The following is a 20118-nucleotide window of genomic DNA, read 5'->3' as shown; positions in this document are numbered from 1 at the left end:
GCTGGAGCAGTGCATGCCGTTTATCACAGTAAGATCAACTTACACCTTTAATAGACATCTATCCCCAACAGCAGGTGCTGGACACCAGGTCAGCTTGAGCTCATGTTGGAAAGAGGAGTGGGTCAGCTTGAGCTCATGTTGGAAAGAGGAGTGGCACTATCCCTGGTGGCTTGGAACAAACCATCTCACTCCAGCAGCTTCTAGGGGCCCCCAGGGGAAGTGAATGCAGCCACATCAGCACGCTGTTAATCCCAGCTACCAAGCCAGTATTGTGGGGCTGTGATCAGCTGGGTTTGGTTGCAAGCAGTCCTGGTGCTGGGGCTGGTCTCAAGACCTGAGTGGCTGCAGAATTATTGCGAGACTTTTCTCTCGCCTGCCTGCTGCCACTTGATATTTTCATTGCTTTCCGAGGAGCGATTAAATGGATAGTGAGCATGCATCAGGTTTCATGGAAGTCCTGTCACTGACTTCAGTAAGAGCAGGATCAGACTCTTCTGGAATCAATACAATTCATGAAAGCACTGAATGTAGTACAAGAACTAAAGCAGTGTGTTGTGTTGCAATACAATACATATAATGAAGTTACCACTGTTCAAGCACTCTGTGTAATTGGGAAAATGCACCTAAGAATTGCTGTTACTGAAAGCAGGGGCTGAGCTGGGTAGCCTGAGAAAAGAAACTCAAAGAGATGGTGATATTTTGGGTCAGCATGCCTGTGAGCTGCGTGGACAAACCTTCGAAACATCTTTCCTGCCAACTGACCACATTATGCAAACTCGCCTCTGAGTTCAGGAGGGGAGGCCAGGGATTTCACCTCCTCCAAGCCTGCAATGGACCAGCAAGAAGGTAATTTCGACAGTGGAAGGGACCACACGGTATTCCTGAAGTCCTGGTAAAGGAAAGCCTCCAGTCAACTGAATGTGTTGAAGAAGCCAGCCAAGACCAGAAGCACCAGGGCATTACTCACAAGCTATTGGAAATAATTGTGTGGGAATTGGCTTTTCTTGGTGAAACAAAAGCAGAGCAGTTTGCCACAGCGTATAGCAGTGGTTGTGTATCTTTTGCTATTGAGACCTTCAGTCCACCAGGTGAAGCCTGTCTGCAGGCTCTCCATCCCAGTCCCACAGCTAACATATTTGTCCCCGAGGAGGAAGCTACCGAGAGCTGGTGGTTCATTGAGGACACCTGGGAGTGTCCTTCATCTGCCAGCTCTGAGTGCATTAGAGGACAGAGCCGCGCCATAAATCTCAGAAGTGAGACAATGGTTCACCTGTTACAGCCGTAATGGTTTTGGGTTCTGCCATTCATCAAAAGAAGGTCTCAAAACAGGAAAAAAAAAAGTCTCAGGAAAAACAATAGGACATCTAGCAGTCTGACAGTTTGTAAATACAGTACAGTGGAACTGTGAGGTATAGAGCTTAAAATCAAAAATATTTCTTATATTATGGAGCCGCCAGTGATTCCACTGTTAAGATTCTCTCTAGCTTTACATGCTAAGCCTCAGTTTTTTTTTCTGACTTTCTGCAAAGAAGCTGCTTTCTCCTTTCAATTTTTCAATTATTTTATCTAGTCAGAGGAGGATTTTTGTGTGTGTAAAGTCTGAGGTTAATCTGACAAGGAATCTTAGAGATACAAGCCTGAAAATTGAGAGAAAGGTTTACTGCCGGTACAGGATTTTCAGTTTTTTAAATTTTATTTTAGAGTATCCTATCTCAAAAGTATTTAGATGTGGTTAATTTTAACGTGATTACTTAGCATTCTTCCCTGAAAAATCATTCTCCTATAAATATTTTAACAAGGGCATTGTTTAATTTTACAAAGTCTGCGGAGTAATCATTTTAATATATACCTCTTCTTTTAATCTGCTACATGACAGCAACAACCTATTCTCTTAATTAAGCATGAAGTCTACCTTGGATAAGGTGCTGTCTTTACAAGCAACACAGGCCGGGAATCCCTCTTCTGTCTATAAGGGAAGTTTATGAATGGAAGGAAAACCTTAGCCAAGTAGGGAAAGAAGGGTAAGCACCTGCAAGGTTCTTAGAAGATCTGCATTTGTTCCTTTCTCTTATGTCTTTCTGTAGCTTACTGTTAATTAAACAGGTCGCTAGATGTGTTTTTAAGGCTGCTGTTGCCAGATGTGGCAGCACAGGTAGCCACTGATAGCTGGGAGCCACAGGGGTGTGTGCCTGGCGTGGGGGTGTCCCCCCTGCCAGGACTAGAGAGAATGGAAGTGTAGGGGCGATGTGGATGTTTTCAGTGTTGCTGATGGTGGGACAATGAAAGCCAGAAGGGCTACTGAGGCTGTCCTCATCAGACTGTCTTGAGGCCCTGTGCTGCAGCCAGGCTTCACAAAGGGACCACAGAGGAAAAGTCTCTTCTCTGTGGACAGGTAAGGAACTCTCCCTCTGCTCAAACCTTAAAGGAGCATGAGAGGTGTCTTGGTGCTTCTGGGGGATAGAAGATTTTGGCATATGGCCAAGAAGGGAAGTTAATCTTTCCCATTCTTTCAATTAAATTCATAGGCATGCCAGAGTTCATAGTTCACAGATCAGATTTAATTATATAAATTATATAATAAATTATATAGTTTATCTATTATACTATCTACACAGTTTAATTATAAAGTTTACTGATTGCCACGCCTGTTCCTAAAAACCTTTGATGCAGCACAGTGCTGGGCTGGAGATGGGCTGGCACTATTAGCACCAGCACATATGGCTTGCTTCATCTCAGTGCCTGCCCAGGTGCCCACACTTTGAACTGCTCTGGTGCGACTCACGTCTAGCATCACCAATATATTCAGACTCTAGAGCTGTAAGTGACAGGAGGTTTTCAGGTTTGCAGGTGCTATCCAAGTCTCAGATTAAAAGAAAACTTGGGTGGCCTTCTTCTTGATGTTTAGCTATCGTCTAACTGCCAGCTTCCAAAGACTACACACAGACTACCTGTTCAGTTTCATCAGGTGGCCTCAACCTGCTCTTTGCTTACAGCGGGAGGGACTCTGCTCCCCCAGCCCTCACCTACAGGTTCAGGGAAACGAGGGACATGGGAAGCCTGACTGGCAGTGAAGGCTGAGGCAAAGAAGTTGAGTACCTCAGCCTTCTCCATGTCTATCGTTACCAGCTCTCCCTTCTCTTTTATCAGAGGGGGTACACTCTCCTTGGCCTTTCTTTTCTGAGCAATGTACCTACCTATAGGATCCCTCCTTGTTATTCTTTGCATCCTTTGCCAAGCTTATTTGTGCCTTGGCTTTCCTGATCCCATCCCTGCACACCCAGACAGCAACCCTGTACTCTTCCCAGACCACTTATCCCTGCTTCCACTGCCTGTCCATTTCCTTCTTGTGCCTCATTTTGACCAGCAGGTCCTTGCTCAGCCATCCTGGTTTCTGGCTCTCCCTGCTCCTTTTCTTACACAGGGAGATGGAGAGTTGTGTGCTCCAAGTAAAGCATCCTTAGAGTTGCCAGCTCTGTTCAGCTCCTTTGTCCCTGAGCACAGCGTTCCAGAGGATCCCATCCACTAGGTCTTTAAACAGCTGAAGTTTCCTCTTCAGAAGTTCAGGATCCTGACATTGATTTTAGCCAAGCCCATAATCCTCCAGATCACAAACTCAACAGGATGAAGTTACTGCAGCCCAGACTGCTTCTGATCTTAGCCTCTTTAATGAGTTCATCTGCATTAGAGAGCACCAGGTCCAGCAAATCTCTCTTGGTTAGTTTGTTTGATACCTGGACCAGGAATTTGTCCCCAGTGCACTCCAGGAGTCTCCTGGATTGCTCACAGCCTGCTGAGCAGCTCTTCCAGCAGCCAGCTGTGTGGTTGAAGTCCCATCAAAGGATGGCAGCATGCGAGTGTGATGCTTTTTGTACTTGAAGCCAGAAGCCCTCACTCACAGGCTCCCATTGATCAGTCAGCCTGTAGCAGACCCTGACCACAAGGTGTCCTTTGTTGGTCCAGCCTTAACATTGGTCCAGCTCTCAGCCTGTCTGTGGCTATTTCTCAGAGGCAGCTCTTTGCAATCAATCCCTTCCCTAACACAGACGGCAACACCCCTGCCCCTCCTTCCCTGTCTGTCTCTTCTGAAAAGCTTGTAGCCCTCTGTGCTGGCATTCCAGCTGTGTGATCCATCCCCCCATGTTTCCATGATAGCAATTAGGTCACAGTTTTCTAACTGCACTGTGGTTTTCAACTCCTCCTTCTTGTTTCCCATGCTCCATGCATTGGTGTAGAGGCACTTCACCTGGGCTGTCAGTCACATCACCTTTTCAGAGGAACCCTTCCTAATAGCTATGGGACAGTTCACAGGTATTTCCGTATTGCTTCCTAAAATGACAATGTTCCCAGGTTTGACCCTTACATGAAAGAACAGGAATGGGTGGTAGTCTTCTGGCCCCAGCAGGCTTGGTAGTGTTTTTGTAATATCACAAATGCAAGCCCTGGGATCAAACTTATTATCTCAAACTCTTTTTGGGTTGGTGGGCTTGCTTATTTATTTATTTATTGGAGGATGTTGGAAAAAGGAAGTTTCTTCAGATTTGTCTGTTACGTGGTGTCCCCATTTTGATGACAGCTTTGAACACTAGTCATTTTGTGACCCCAAGAGGAAAGTAGGGTAAAAGTTTGGTCCAGACTCCCAAGCCTTTTAATTTCTTGTTCTGTTTTTCATCTGCTGAAATGCTGGATTGACAGTGCTGTGCTAATATAGTTCATTTGGGTTTGGGTCAGCACAGTGAAATGGAAGTTAAATTTGAAGTGATTTGAAGATTTCTCAAATTCTAGCCCATGCTCTGCTCACTAGGACCCTCCAGCAGTGTATATGGCCTTCATTTAATCTTGCGTTCCTTGTGTTGGAGTTTCTGGGCTTTAAAATCCAGATCTCCTTGAATATTACCCTTCATTTTAGATTTCAGTCTATTAAAGAAATTGTTGAGGGCAGTGGTTGTTTCTCTCATGTGATCCAAAATATATCCACTGTGGAAAAAAACATCCTGTTATTCCTTGAACTGTAAGATTTCACAAACAGGAAATAAAGTTTCTGCTTTTCTGGACTGTGGTGTTTTTTGTTGTTGTTGTGGTGGTGCTTTTTTTTTTTTTTTCCCAGCCAGAAAAAGCAGTTCTTTTTGTTCATTTGCATCCCTTTCTATCATGTGCTTCTTTTACTACACATAGGCTATTTTCTTCCTTTCCTCTTCGTGTTTTCTTACCATTTCTGTTCTCAGGCATATGCTTCACCAAAACACACCTTATAAAGTATCTCCAGCCACACCATGTAGGTTTTCAATGGCCATAGTATGCAATCTCTATTTTGGGTGGTGGTCCAGGTTATTTCAGCCGTCTGTCTCAAAGATGGATCTTCTTCTCTGCTCACCTAAACACAGTGTGACTTTGAGGCCAAGAGACATCAACATCGCATCAATCAGTATATTTAAATTAATGGGGATGAAAATTGAGACCACGTGTATGATTTATTCATTGATTTTTAACTCCTGTATGTTCTTAAGGAACTGTCTTCAGCTTATTATGCTCCTTACATCAGTAGCCACTACCTATAAGTTTCTTCAAGTCCTTTCACATGCGGGCTGACTGGACCAGAACAGGGCATCTGCTACATTTCACAGGGAGCCAAGTGGGCTATCTCTCTCTCCTGGATGCCGGGAACTGCATGTCGATGCCAACCATTTGAGAAAAAGCTCCTCCAAAAGCTCTTCCAACAGGGTCTGTTTTCCCTCCATAGATCTCAAAGCGTTACACAGAAAGGTCAGCTGTGTGAGCAACAGAACATTCACTTCATTACAGGAAAGGTTAAGCAACTGATGTGATGAGCTCTGCAATGTGTGCAAGGGTAAAGATACTGTAGATACACAGACTCAGAAGACAGCAATGTAACAAGCCCCAGGAACATTTTCACAAACATAAGAAAATGCTGAGGTTATAGTGGCACTTGCCACAAGAGGCAAAAAACAAACAAACAAACCATGCACATGCACACACACAAAAACAAAACAAAACAAACATAAACCAAAATCTCTCTTGCGTATCCTGTTCCAGATTCTTAACTGTAGAGGACTGTGTGGAACTGCTAGGCACAAAGCTATTAGTATTAGTAGCCTGAAATTGCTTCCTGAGAAAGCGACTGAGCTTGGAAAGATGGAGAGAAGAATTCCATTGAGGAGCTAAAGAACTGGTGGGGGATATAAAACTGTTCATTGCTCTTCAGGTCTGAGGAAAATTAGGCAGAAGTAAAGGATTTATTTTGAAATACATTCTGGATATTTCAGACACTAAGTGAAATTTGCATCAGCTGAGTAGTTAACAATCTTTTTTTCTTAAAGGGAAGAAAATCATGTTAAATCATGGCACACAGGGGGTGTATTCTTTTTTTTTTTTTTTTTTTTTTTTAAGTGAGATCAAAATTAGTGCCATCTAAATTAGTGTGATAAACTTAGGAGAAAACTACTCTGAGCTGCAAGTAGACAGTGATGCAGTAGACAACACATACACCGCTTCTAAGGAGTTGTGATTAAGGACCTGCCCCAGAGTTGAGCCCACCAGGAGCTCAGAGGGTTAGGAATGAAATGCTCTCCCTTGATCCTGGGTTTCCAGCAAGCTGATTTAATCACTCGAGAGTTAGTTGCTCTAACTTTGTCTCTAATTTCTTTGGGATATCCAGATGGCCTCAGGGGATAGAAAAGTAATATTTGCTGGGAAGATCATAAAAGAAGAGATACTCCAGGCTAAATTTTGCCTTTTGATGCATATGCGTTGATGATAAAGGAGTGTCTTGGGCTAAAGAAGGAATAAGATTTACATCTTATGTAAAGGCTTGGGTTTACTGCTACAAGATTAAACAGCCAACTTTGATTCGGGGTTTTATGGTAAGTGATTGGTGGCTTGCTTTTGTAGTAACAGCCACCATTAAAGATCTTTTCAGCTTCTTATTAAAGATCCAAGAAGGGGGGGGCAAGTGGTTGAAGCATTTGAAATATAAAGCAGTAAATTTTATTGTATCAACATATTTTCCCATGTTCCATTCAGCTATGAGGTGCAGAAATTTCATTTTTGTTATATTCTTGATGATTTTAAGAGTGGTTGTGTTCTGTCCTGTTTTGGGGCAGAGGAAGAGTTGGGTATCTTTCCTGACCTATAGGAGTGGGTCATCATTCTGATTACTCTTTTAAAGAGATAACATGCAAACCACATTTAAAGTGAGAAAACAAAACAAAACAAAACAAAACAAAACAAAACCAGAATAAAGTCCATCGTGGAAGACAGTGTCTTTAGCACTGATTTTTTCTAACAACCTGTCTGGAGAAAAACAGATTTATAACAGCTGCTACAGGATCTGGCAAGCTGCTAACTAAGTTTCACTGCTCAGGGCATTACTTTTAGGATGTTTTTTGGATCACACATGGTAAAAGATGTCTTTGTCTTAGCTAATATGGTTATTAGCTAGCAAGCATAAAGACCAATAAGATAGATAAGAAGGTAAGATAGATAAGAAGACCAATAAGATAGATAAGATAGACAGAAGATAAATAAGGGAGTGAATAAAAATTATGTAAGAGGGGGAGAATGGTTGCTGGAATCATAGAATTATATTCTAGCTGCTGCTGCAGGTGGTGCTGCCAACCTGATGTAATCATGTCTTGATGACTGCTGGGAGATGCAGCCAGGACGGTGACGTCTACTTCTTAGAGTAGGCCACACCATACCTTTCCTTGGCCTTGAAATAAATAATGTTCTTCCAAGAGGCATTGAGCCTTCATCCCATTAATGTAACCAATCCATTGATTCTGAATTTTCTGACTCATGTCAAGCTCTGACTTTGGTGAGCCCCAGAAGATGTTGTCTAATCTGTGATGTCTCTGAAAGTCCACTTTACATTGGCACATTTTGTCTCTGCTGTTACTCTGAGAACTGGTAGCTGCATGAGCCTGTACCCAGGCACAAAGAGCTCTGCTGAGGGCAGGGTTAGACACAGGCATAAGTTAAGGTCCAGACTAAAACCAAAGATGCGGCATTTTGACTTATGCCTCCACTTTTAGACAATAAAATTCTTCCATCCTGCAGATAACCTTGATGTCTGCGGATAATGTCAACCCTGCACGACCTGAGGATTCATCCAATTTATGTCCAACTAGTCAGTGCTGCTCTTCCCTGAAGCTGGAGTCTCAGCTGTCTCTCTTATGGATTATGGGCATATGGAGGTTAGTGAGTTTGCCCTTGAACACAGTAATGGGATGAGTAACCCAGAGTGAGGGAGAGAGAACAAAGGCAGACCTACAGCAAGCTTTTCTATACCAGCTTTACTGCCATGGAGTTTTGGAAATTTCCATACAAAAGTAATTGCCATCTCTGTATGTGCTGCTGCCTTGAGTCTGTGTGGAAGTTCATGCAGCTGGACCAAAGGAGGTCACAGGAGTCTGAACTTGGAGCTACAAGTTAGCTGCTTCACCTCTCAGTTACAAGACCAATTGGTGGCTACTCCAGTTATCTGTCCAGAAAGTGTCATGGTGGTCCTTGACAACCACAGTTTGTGTAAGACCTAATCTTCTTTTTCCTTGGGGACTATGATGATGAGCCTTCTCACCATAACATCATTTATTCACTGCTCAAACTGTGAACACAGGGCAGGAAGACCTAGGGGAGCTGCAAGTCCCCTTACACAGCTCCAGGCATTTCTGAAGGAATAATAGAAATTATAATTCCTTTTGATAATTTTATAATAAATTAAAGCTTTGATAAAAACATTCTAATAAGCAGTTGTCAAGAGTCCTTTTCCATGAAGATACCCACTTGGGAACTAGCCTCCTCGTTTATCTTACAGAAAATAATTGTTCAGTGTTTCCAATTTTCAAGGGGTCTTCAGAAGGTGAGGCGCAATTGCTGTTTGTACACAAACTGTGGGAGAGCATTTGTTATTTCTCTGAGCACTGGTGTGTTTCTGTCTCCACTTGGGACCCATCAGAGTCCCTCTGCTGGCTGCTGCCTTGCTGTCCTTCTCACACAAGCAGCAAGACATCCATTTTCACTCTTTTCTCCAGTCAAAATGACCTTGTAATGGGATAAAAAAGGCTGTGTGGGTATTGAAAACGATAAAAAGTGGTAAGTCTTGTCCCCTCCTGACATTACCCCTCACTCAAACTGCCAGAAAGCAGCATCTGCTTCCCCATTTACCCTGTGGGCTGATGGAGGTCCCTCTTCCTCATTACTACGTACATTTTGTCTCCTCTTTTGCACCTGCATCTTGTTTCTCCCAATTATTTTTTTCACTTTGGTTTACAGGTTTTAATTTAGAAAGGAGCGAGCAAACATAATTCTTCTCTGACACAGATATTCTCCTTCCTACCGATGCACCGAGATGCATTAATAACTGGCTCACATCCTTCCTTATTCCTTTCCTCCCTCTTTTCTTTCTCTTCACAGATTCACTCCTTTCCCCAGCCTTTGCTGTCACATCTTTCCTTCCTCCTCTTCTTAAGGCTTGTGGCATCCTCTCTGTGAGCAGACACACCTAGTGGGATGACCAGCACTATCCTGTGGTGTGTGCAGTGCTTGAACCAGGGAACTGGTGCAGGGCTCTGCTTTGCACTGGGAGCTCTGGGTGTCAGATGGCAGCTGGAGATGCTGGCTGGCCCCGTTTGGCATTACAGCCAGTGTCCCTTTTGGGACTGGCTTCTTCGTACACCAAAAGAAGGCCACTGGCGACAGCTTAGAGGCTTAGTGGTGCTGGCAACGCAGAAGCCAGTGCTCCATTTTTAGTTTCTAAAACCTGGAGGAAAGGAGCATCTCAGAGACTGCCTTTGGATCACCTGGGGAATGGTGTAAATTTTGCATATATCCCAAGCAATTTTGGATGTCTCCATCCCCCAATGTCTTCTAGCTCTTCATAATGCCCCCGTGACACAGAGTTACTGTGTGACAGTGGTCCATTCCATCTGAGAGCTTGCCCAGGCTCTAACAACTGAGATCAAACTGTCTCAGAGCCCAAGGCAAATGATTTCTTCAGCATACATTGATGCAACTTAATACAAATAAGCTGCCTGTGGAACACATACCCTTGAAGGAGTTGCCATTCCTAACTCAAAATTTCCCTTCAGCTCACAAGAACAGCCAGTGTCAAGTAGGGCCCATCTTCACAGAATCACAGAATCGTCTAGGTTGGAAGAGACCTCCAAGATCATCTAGTCCAACCTCTGTCCTAACACTAACAAGACCTCCACTAAACCATATCACTAAGGACTACATCTAAACGTCTTTTAAAGACCTCCAGGGATGGCGACTCAACCACTTCCCTGGGCAGTCCATTCCAATGCCTAACAACCCTTTCAGTAAAGAAGTTCTTCCTAATATCCAACCTAAACCTCCCCTGGCGCAACTTTAGCCCATTCCCCCTCGTCCTGTCACCAGGCACGTGGGAGAATAGACCAACCCCCACCTCTCTACAGCCTCCTTTAAGGTACCTATAGAGAGCGATGAGGTCTCCCCTGAGCCTCCTCTTCTCCAGGCTGAACAACCCCAGTTCCCTCAGCCGCTCCTCATAAGACTTGTTCTCCAGACCCCTCACCAGCTTCATTGCCCTTCTCTGGACTTGCTCGAGCACCTCCATGTCCTTCTTGTAGTGAGGGGCCCAAAACTGAACACAGTACTCGAGGTGCGGCCTCACCAGAGCCGAGTACAGGGGGACAATCACCTCCCTAGACCTGCTGGCCACGCTGCTTCTTATACAAGCCAGGATGCTGTTGGCCTTCTTGGCCACCTGAGCACACTGCTGGCTCATATTCAGCTGCCTATCAACCAGTATTCCCAGGCCCTTCTCGGCCAGGCAGCTTTCCAACCATTAAAAAAAAATTACGCGAACGCAGTCCCCCACTACCACAAATTATGCAGTCGAGTTTCCCGCATTTGGGGAAATCGCAGGGGTCAGCACACCCGGAGTGCAGGGGATGAGCCTCGCCCTGGGAAAACCACCTGTCTGATCATGGTGTCTCCCCTGCCAGGTAAGTATCCTGATTAATAGCATTGTTTGAGGAGCAGGCACTATCACTCAGCACGAGTGCAGGTGGTGGGATTTGACCTGCGGCTTCTATGGAGTCCTCAGATTCATCTCCACGGTCTTTGGCCTCTGAGTAGACAACAGCGTGATGTGGCTATAATTTAGCCCTGGCAAGCACTGAATGCAAATGTGCCTTAATATCAATTAAACAAGAAGAAACATTAATTTGGCTGCATATATCCCCACTGTTAAAGAATGCGTTTTAATTACCGAATCTTGGTGAAATTCAGCTTCATTGAGAGATGAAGTCTAGTTCTCTTCCCATGGGGGTAACTGCACTTCTGTTCCCTCAAGGAGTGTGGCAATTTCTTTCTGTGGTCCTCATGGTTGGTTAAAAATTAATTTCTTTTATCCTAATTCTATCTACATAAAATCTCGCTGTCCGTTAGCTGCAGCCACCCCGTTGAGCCAAATGGCTGCCTGTGTTGACTCCTCCTAGCTGAACTTTACCTCATAAGCATTACGTCATTATTTAATGTGATCAAAATTAAGATAGTGGGCCTATATCATTAAAGTAATTAACCGATTAGCTTTTTTCATAAGCTGAACAGCTACTTGTAATAAACTAGTGCTTTCATCTTAATCTTCCATCTTATTTCTATACAAATTAATCCTTCTATATGAAGATTTTTTTTTCTCATTTAGTAAAAAATGAATAAAGCAATTTAACAAGATCTAGAAATTCTCCAGGACAAGTAATAAAGGGTTTGGTCTAACTTGTCTGTCTAACTTTCATATCTGCCAAACATGCTTATATTACTGCATCTTGTCTAAAAGCCAGGGGATATGCTCTGCTGAACGGACTGTGCTACGTTGTGTTGCTTTCAGATTAGTGCACACCAAAATGTTTCATACGCAAACATTTGGGATTTTGACACTCACATAAAAGAATGACTGAGGTAAAAGTGTTTGTTGAGAAGAAGCAGTTCACTTTATGTTATTCACCCACCTGCACCCCACCAGCTCAAATCTGAATGTTTTGACATCAAAATCCTAGTACCAACCTCTGATTGTAGAGTTAGCGTATTTTTCAGCTGTTGAGGAACATTATGTTGCCAGGTCCACACATGCTGTAAATTGGCACATCTTTATTGAAGCCAGTCGTGCTCTGTTGACTTTGCACTAAACAAATAGCTTGTCCGTTGTATGCTGAGACCCGATCTAACTCCCATTGAAATCAAAGAATTCTCTGGCCAGCCTCCTAGAGAGTTAGATCAGACTCTTGGAAACAATGAACAAAACTGTAATTTGTGTGATTTTTAAATATCATACCCAAGGAAGATATTTATGGAAATGTTCTTGGCTAAAATCCAACAAACAGAGCTGGTGACTACAAATGCCCTTCATTTCTCCATCTTGAGGTTCCCAGAACCAAAACAAAATACTCTAATTTTTAAATTTTGAGTCTGACACCACTAATACTAAATGGCACTCTTCAGTTCCAAATGCCAGTCGGCTGACCAGAGGCAAAAATGTAAAACTGTTCCTGATCTCTGATAGGATAAAAAAATCTTCAAGTTTTAAATTTGTTCTTTCATCTTATCAGCAAGCCACAATGGATAATGTGCTACACGATTCTAGTTCAGTGAGAAGAGGGAAAAAAAGTGTGACAATGAGTCATCTGGTACGAAACACAAGAATTCAATAAATAAAGCAATTTTCTTTTTTTTTTTTTTTCTTTTTTTTTCTTTTTTTTTCTTTTCTTTTTTTCTTTTTTGTCTTTGCAGGCAAACTGCTTTTTACCCGATAACGTCTACATGACTGCTGTGTATTTCCAAGACTGCCACTCTCTAGAGGCAAGAGAGCAGAAGAATACCAGTAACTTGCAAGCAACCTAGTTCTCTTGTGTATTAGCTCTCATGCTCTTTTTATCAGAGCTTCTATCACAGTAAACCAGGGGAATCACAGGAAGCGCACATACTTATAAAGCTGTTCTCCTCCAAGACTGACCTCCAGACTCTAACTCAAGTCCTTGGACTGCTCACTTACAGATTTACAGTGCCCTCAATCAGTCCTACAAATAAAAACAAGGAACAGGGACTGTTGTTAATAAGAGGTTTTGAATTAGAGACCTTGTGATTTGCTGCTGGCACAGGCAGACTGGCACAACCTTGTCATCCCCGTTAATAAACCTCAGTCACAGTGCTGACCTGCTGACAGGATCCACAAGCTGATAACATCTTGCAGCTTTTGAGCAAAGATTGTTTTGCATGTCAATGCGGAAGGTTTCTTTATTATATTATTTTTAGATTAATGTTCTTATTAGGGAGCTAGAGGGAAAACAGAGCCTGAGGAAAAGGGGAAACCTGTGACAACAATATTTTCAAATGCTTCTCCCTTCCCCTTGCTCCTTAATCCATGCTGACTCACCATGCATGGACAGAGCCTTGCAACCCCACCTGTCCCCCAGCAAAAAGTCATGGACCACAACAAGGGAGTGCTGGATATTGAACATGAAAAGGGGCCCAGCCCCAGGAACCTACTGTCTAAATAGGTGATGAGTGATAATGCAATAATGTGTGGATGTCAGCAGGCAGAGAACTGTGAACTAAATGACTACAGCAGCCAACCATCTTGGCACTGCCCTGCTCAAGGCTGCCCGCTGAGATCACTGCCTGTGTCCTCTCTACAGGAGCATGAGATGCATGTCCACACTGCACAGCCCAGGGTATGCCTGCTGAGGAGGCCTGGTACTCAGCATGCCCACTGCTACCATTGCATCAGTGTACAGCAGCTGGGTGGTCTCTATATGGCGTTAGGTGTCTGATATCCACCATGCCTTGAAAGCTTTGTGCATCATGCAAACCTTACCTGTGAGATGTGACGGAAGCACCAAATGAAGCCGGTGGGAATCAGAGTCAAACCAAGTAGCAGTGGCAGGTGTTCACACAGCAGCAACTAGTCCTGGGGGAGGTGAAGCTCCTTATGGTTTACATGAGTTCATGAATGATTGAGGTAAATATTTAGTAACAGTTGGAGTTTACTAAATATACATAGAAACCACCTCCAGCTCAGAAAGGTCATGAGCAAAAAAAACCAAACTTGAATTCTGGGGAAGTGTCAATAGAAAGTACCATACATGCTGTCCTGTTCCTATGTATTCCTTAGTGATCTGTATGTAGATCACTGCTGCTGGAGTTAGGATGTGGGAGCATCTGAACCTTTGTTATCATCTCCTACACCATCCCAATATTCAGTAATGAGCACCTTTCTTCTGTAGGAGCATGTGTCCCAGCAGTGGCCCACTAATGTCAGGATGTATAATGTTGATTTCAGATGTACTTGTTGTCTTCAGTTTGGCTAGTATGTGCATTCATGCCATCCTCTGGGTCCAAGGGTAGATGAGCTTTGCAGAGATCTTCAAAACCATGCACTGGCTGGTCAAGCTACACATGGTGGCTCCTGAAGTTATCTAGAGTAACACCTACATCAACATGCAGGGCAGAGTAGCCAGTTTTAAAGATGGAGGAGCATTAGGTCGCTGATACTCTTGACCCATCCTTTTCTGAGGAGATTTATACACTGAATTTTCATTTCCCATTGGGCTGGGGCCACCAATGAGGCACACTATCCTCTCCAGTCATGATCACTGCTCCACTGCCTAGTGGGACATCACTGCTGGGTACAGTCAATTTATGCACACACGTTGGCCATACTGGCCATGATCGTGATGTCCTTGATGTATCTTGGTGCTGCCTGCCTTGATGGTGGCTTTGACACTAGTATGCAAAATAGTTCTCCTGAGGCCATTCAGACCCTTCACACAACTTGTGCCAAGGCAGCAGGGAGGTTGACAACTCAGGTAGCAGGAGAAGTCAGCAGGCCCGTGGTCTTGGTGAAGATGATTCCAAGGGGTGTGCAGCACATTACACTATCAGTATCAGAGTCCTCTGTCTCCACAACCTGCTGTGTCCTTCTGCACCATGGCTTGTAACACCAAAACCTACCTGAGCCCCTCATTCTTTCTCTCTCTCTCTCCATCACTTCCAACTCCATCCCTTCTTGTAGTTTTCCCTTCTCTGCTCCATTTTTCTTCACACAGCAGACTGTCCTGTCCCTGTCCCACTAACTCAGCCTCCCTCGTTAAAATCCTCTCTCTGTGAGAAAAAGCAACCCTTTCTCTTTCAGAATTGCCATTGCCTGCAGCAGGAGGAGCAGCTTCATGCTGTGATGACCAGCCATCAACCCTTTCTCTCTCACTCCCTCAAAAAAGTCTCTGTTGTACCCATCCTGGAGGACATAAGTTACAGCATGCCATGATCTGGATATGTTTCCCTCCCATATGGTCCATGTCCAGAGGAACAGAACCTGCTGGAATCATTGAAACACAATCATATGTGACCTGACCTTCTACCTCAAGCCAATATAAATCAGGTTACAACTGAGACTTTGTTCTGGTCAAGGCCGAATGTGGTGAGGGGAGGGCACCAGTATAACAGAAAATAAATGTTTGACTCAAATAACTCCCTAATTTAAAGTCTGCACAGCAGCCCTGGTTAATGTGCTTTATACCTTCTTTTACCTTCTGCACATCATCTGGAGAGAGGTATAGATTGCAGCAGAGTCTTTGCAGCTCAAGTCAAGCAGCAGCATTCTAAATCTCATGTCTTCTTGTCAATCATAGCCTGAATGCTGGATAGTGCCTCAGGGTCCCTTGGTCATGCCATGGTCCAAGGACACTCAGAGAAGAGGCCATTACACTACACAAGGTTGGTGGTGCCCAGTACATTGACAACGTTTTTCCATGGATCCATGGATCTTTTGTTGAACTGGACATAGCTGAACATTTCCACAGCTACATGCAATGTTTTGCAGAACACGGTAGCACTGTGACTCATGCAAAGGATATGACAAAATCCTTTCCCATGAATTAGCACAGAACTCCAAAATAATGAAACTTGTTTGTCATCAAGGCCTGTATGGATGCCATGATGAGAGGAGGAATGAGATATTTTCTGCATTTCTCACGAAGGAGATGGTGTCTGGCAACTTTCTTTTCTGCATTCTCATTGTACTAATCTTAGGGAATTTCACACCACATTGCCTTTAGAAAGCTAGTGCTGTTGACTGACTGGAATGTCCAAAGATGCCTCTTCCCAGCTGATGTCTTCAAATGTAGGTTTGCTCTGCTTCATGTAGATACTTCAGCATAAAGATAAGCAGGAAACTGGGCAGTTCAGCTCCTTCACATGGCCACCATCACTGGTGGGTAGCTGATTAGATGACTGCATGAATTTTCGTATTTGTCTTTATATAGGTACTTCTGGAAACCTAGTTAACTTTCATGTACTTTATTCTCTTGGGCCTTAGTTCAAACTTTCCCTGCTTTATTGCAAGCTCTTGTCATGGGAGGAATGCTTGAAGACCCAAACCATGCTCCAGTATAGAAGTCCCTCCTTAAAATGCACCCTCTCTAGGCTGTGTTGCCTACACATCCTCCAGTCTTTGGGCAGCTGGTGGGCAGATGCCCCTCTGCCATGACTGAACAAGGTGTATGTTACGCCTAGACAGAATGGCTGAGCACCACAAACTTGGGTGGGGGTGAAGTAGCCTTTTCATTGAAGGCAATGCTATGGTTACAATCCTGGCGTGACCATTTAAGCTTCGTGCTAGCAAAAGCCTCACCTCCCTTGCTCCTTTAGAGCTTGAAAACTACCCTGTGCAGACGACTGGTGACACATGATGGCTGATGGACCAAGAGCAGCAGGGAGGCTCTCCTGCCTAGTTAATGAAACAGGGAATAGTGGCTTGGGGTGCTCAGCTGGCATTTGCAAGTTGAGGATCTAGCCCTGCCAATTTTCAGAGGTGTAGCAAGACAAGCTGCTGTCCTGGCAATAGGATGAGGAAGACTGAAAAGAAATATTTACCTGGCAGCATCCTGTTAAACCCATGACTCATCCTCATGAGTGCATTTCTGATTCTCTTTCCATTCATGTCTCAAGGACCAATATCTCATTTCATGAAAATTTAGGCAGTTGCTTTTTTGCTTGGTGTTACAAACTCTAATTATGTAGTATCACCACTACTGTTATGTAGTACTGATGACTTTGTTGCTTATGAGTGAAGAGTGCTCTGTTAAGAAAGCGTGTGCACTTTCTCCAGCCCCTTGCCAGAACACAAGGCTGTGTGTGGATCTGATGCGGGGCCAGGACTTCAATATCTGAAGCACAGCAGTGATAGGGGAACTGCCACTTCACGGCTCATCAGCTACAGTCGCACAAAGTGAACTACCCTGGTTTCAGGGCTCTGGTTAAGAGAGAAGATCATTTGAATCAAAGTGCAGGTCTTGCTATAACACAAGGTCTCATCCCACAGTACTACATTGATTATTGTTATTATGCCCCTTCAGGACTTTTCCAAGCTACACTATATCCAATTATAGCTGTTTTAAATACCTTTATACTGTACATCACGTGGTGTTGGAGAAAGGAGGTAGTAGATGAATTTTATTTAGCTTCCTGTCCTTACAGTAAGGATTTTTATGGATAAGAGCATTGGCATTATTACTATTCTTTATTTCACTGGTGGCTATATCTGAAGGTATCTTTCTGAGCAGCATGCCAGAAATGTATTTAGCTGTGTCTCTGCAGGGCAGAGTGGCCAGATTTCAAGATGGATGAGGATTAGGTTCTCAATACTCTTGACCCATCCTTTTCTGGGGGGATATATACACTGAACTTTCATGCATTTCATTTGCAACAGAAAACATCAAATTGTGGTGTCAATGAAGTCCAAAGCAGCGGTGCAGTTGATGTCAGCAGGAACAGGATTTGTCCTAGAGTAACCCTTTGATTGGTACTGCTCAGAGAGCTAAACCTTCTGGGTTCTGCATACACAGGAGTGGCTTTTCCTAGAGTGATGCTAGATTTCTATCTTCTCTCCATTTTTTCCTCCTCCACAGCTTTACTACTTTTTATTTTATTTTATTTTATTTGTTTTTGCCTACTTGAAGAAAAGCTGAACCCAGACTTTAGATTGCGAGGCTATGCATTGGCTTTCTGAAAAGGGTAAGCACAATACTGATGCATGGATTACTCCCACCACCATTAAAACAATGCGTAGGCCTTCTGATTCCCTCTGGGAAATGGTCTCAGGCCGTGAGAATCTCCACAAACACCATTCTCAGATAAAATTCCCACTGTTTCCAGTGCTCAAAACCGTTGTGTTATTTTTTTAATCCCAAAGAATTTTCTTTTCTTCTTTTTCTTTTCTCTCTCTCTTTCTTTTTCTTCCTTTGCTTTTTCTCTCTTTTCCTGTCTTTCGTTTGATCTCTCTCATTTTCTCATTTTCTTTTTCTCTCTTTGCTCTTTTCTTTCTCGTTATTATCTTTCCTTTCTTTCCTCTCTTCCCTTTCTTTCCCTCTTTTTCTCTTCCAGCTTTTTCCTCTCTTTTCTCTCTCACATCCCTCTCTCTTCCTTTTCTTGTTCTTCCATTCCCTCTTTTCTCACTATCTCTCCTTCCCCCTCCCTTCCCCATTCTTTCTCTCCATGTCACTTTCTCTCTCTTCCTCTTTCTCTCCCTTTATCACTTTTATCTCCCTTTCTACTTTTCTTTCTCTTTCTTTCTCTTTCTCTTTCTCTTTCTCTTTCTCTTTCTCTTTCTCTTTCTCTTTCTCTTTCTCTTTCTCTTTCTCTTTCTCTTTCTCTTTCTCTTTCTCTTTCTTTCTCTTTCTCTTTCTCTTTCTCTTTTCTTTGTCTTTGTCTTCCCCTTTCTCCTTCTCTCTGTTTCTCTTTTTTTCTTTCTCTCTTTCTCCTTTCTTTCAGTGGGCAAATAACAGAGTCACTATTGGAGTTGTCAAGTTTTCCTCCTAGGAAGCCATGTTTCTTAAGTATATACCTGGCATGATGAACATGCTTCACACTTGGCATGTATGTGATAGCTTCATGTCTAGAGATCAGAAAGTGCTCTCATGTTTTGCTGAATCAGGACCAGATGTATTTTTACACCTGAAGTATCATGTGCCCCTAGATGTAGTTTTCTTCTGCTAGAGTAACAGCAAGCTGGTTGTGGGAGTTTCAGGTTACTCTCCCCTGCTCTGACCTGCCATCCCTCCTTCCCCAGCTGAGAACCTGTGCCCCTTCTGCCCAAATCCTGCCAGTCTCTGACAGCTCCGCTGGCATCTCTGAATCAGGTCCATTGGTTGTGAGCGCCTGAAACTTCCTCTCTGCCGAGCTGACTTGGTGGACAGGGTTCCCACCACTGCACAGTTTGAGGTGTTGATGGTTCCTGCTGGGCTGGGGAGAGAAGAAGAAAAGCAGGCCTGTACTGCTTGGCAGCCTGCTGGATCAAGTCTCTTTGTTTAAAAGGGAAAAGAAAGGGATTATTATCGCCCTTCACCCCCCCCCCCCCCTCTTTTTTTTCTTTCTAGCTCTCCCTCTGTGTTTTCAGATAGTGATGGTCAGGGCTGAATCTCATTGTTTCACGTGCATGATACTGAGTGCCACCAGGGAAGAGAACCCAGGAACCCAGGTGAGCACCCCTACCAACGTCCTACGCACCCTACTGGTCATGCCACTCAGTGGAGCTGGCCCTCCACAGCTCAATTTCTAATGAGCCCCAAGACACCCCAGTCTTCAAGTTGCATGCAGGAGCATCAACATCGTGGCTTGCATTGTTATGAATTAATATTTTCTGGTCTCTGAGTCACTGATGATGAGAATTTGGATGTTTGGAGCCTCATCCCCTTGCATGCAAGAACATTGTCCCAGTGACGTTAATGAGCTTTGCAACCAATCTTTGTTGACTTCTAGTCATACTAGGCATACTCAGAGCCAAGGGGTTCAAACCAAGCACAAGCAAAGTGACACACTACCATAAGCCAAACATCTCGACAGGCAAATTCTGACTTGCTGACCATAACATTTCAAGTCAAATACTCCAAAATTACTGGTGCCTTTGCTGTGTAAAAACACTAATTTCTAGTCAAAAACAGAAACACAAAAAGCCTTGCAAAATCCAAAACTCTCTCTGAAATATATATGAACAATACTGACTTGAATTAGGACTTCCTCCATATTACAAATATAAAGTTTCAGCAATTCAAGGGGTGATATATGGTG

The 20118-nt window shown here is 43.7% G+C and overlaps 1 non-coding gene across 1 annotated transcript; it reads right to left on the bottom strand.

The window, feature by feature from the left end:
- Positions 1-10847: 10847 nt before the first annotated feature.
- Positions 10848-11011, bottom strand: LOC118254786 (U1 spliceosomal RNA). The gene has a single exon (XR_004780763.1). It is a non-coding gene; the product is annotated as a U1 spliceosomal RNA (small nuclear RNA).
- Positions 11012-20118: the final 9107 nt, after the last annotated feature.

The sequence above is a fragment of the Cygnus atratus genome, chromosome 2 (assembly GCF_013377495.2).
Source record: "Cygnus atratus isolate AKBS03 ecotype Queensland, Australia chromosome 2, CAtr_DNAZoo_HiC_assembly, whole genome shotgun sequence".
NCBI lineage: Eukaryota > Metazoa > Chordata > Aves > Anseriformes > Anatidae > Cygnus > Cygnus atratus.
The sequence above is the reverse complement of the archived record's forward strand: the minus strand, read 5'-3'. Positions and strand labels throughout refer to the sequence as shown.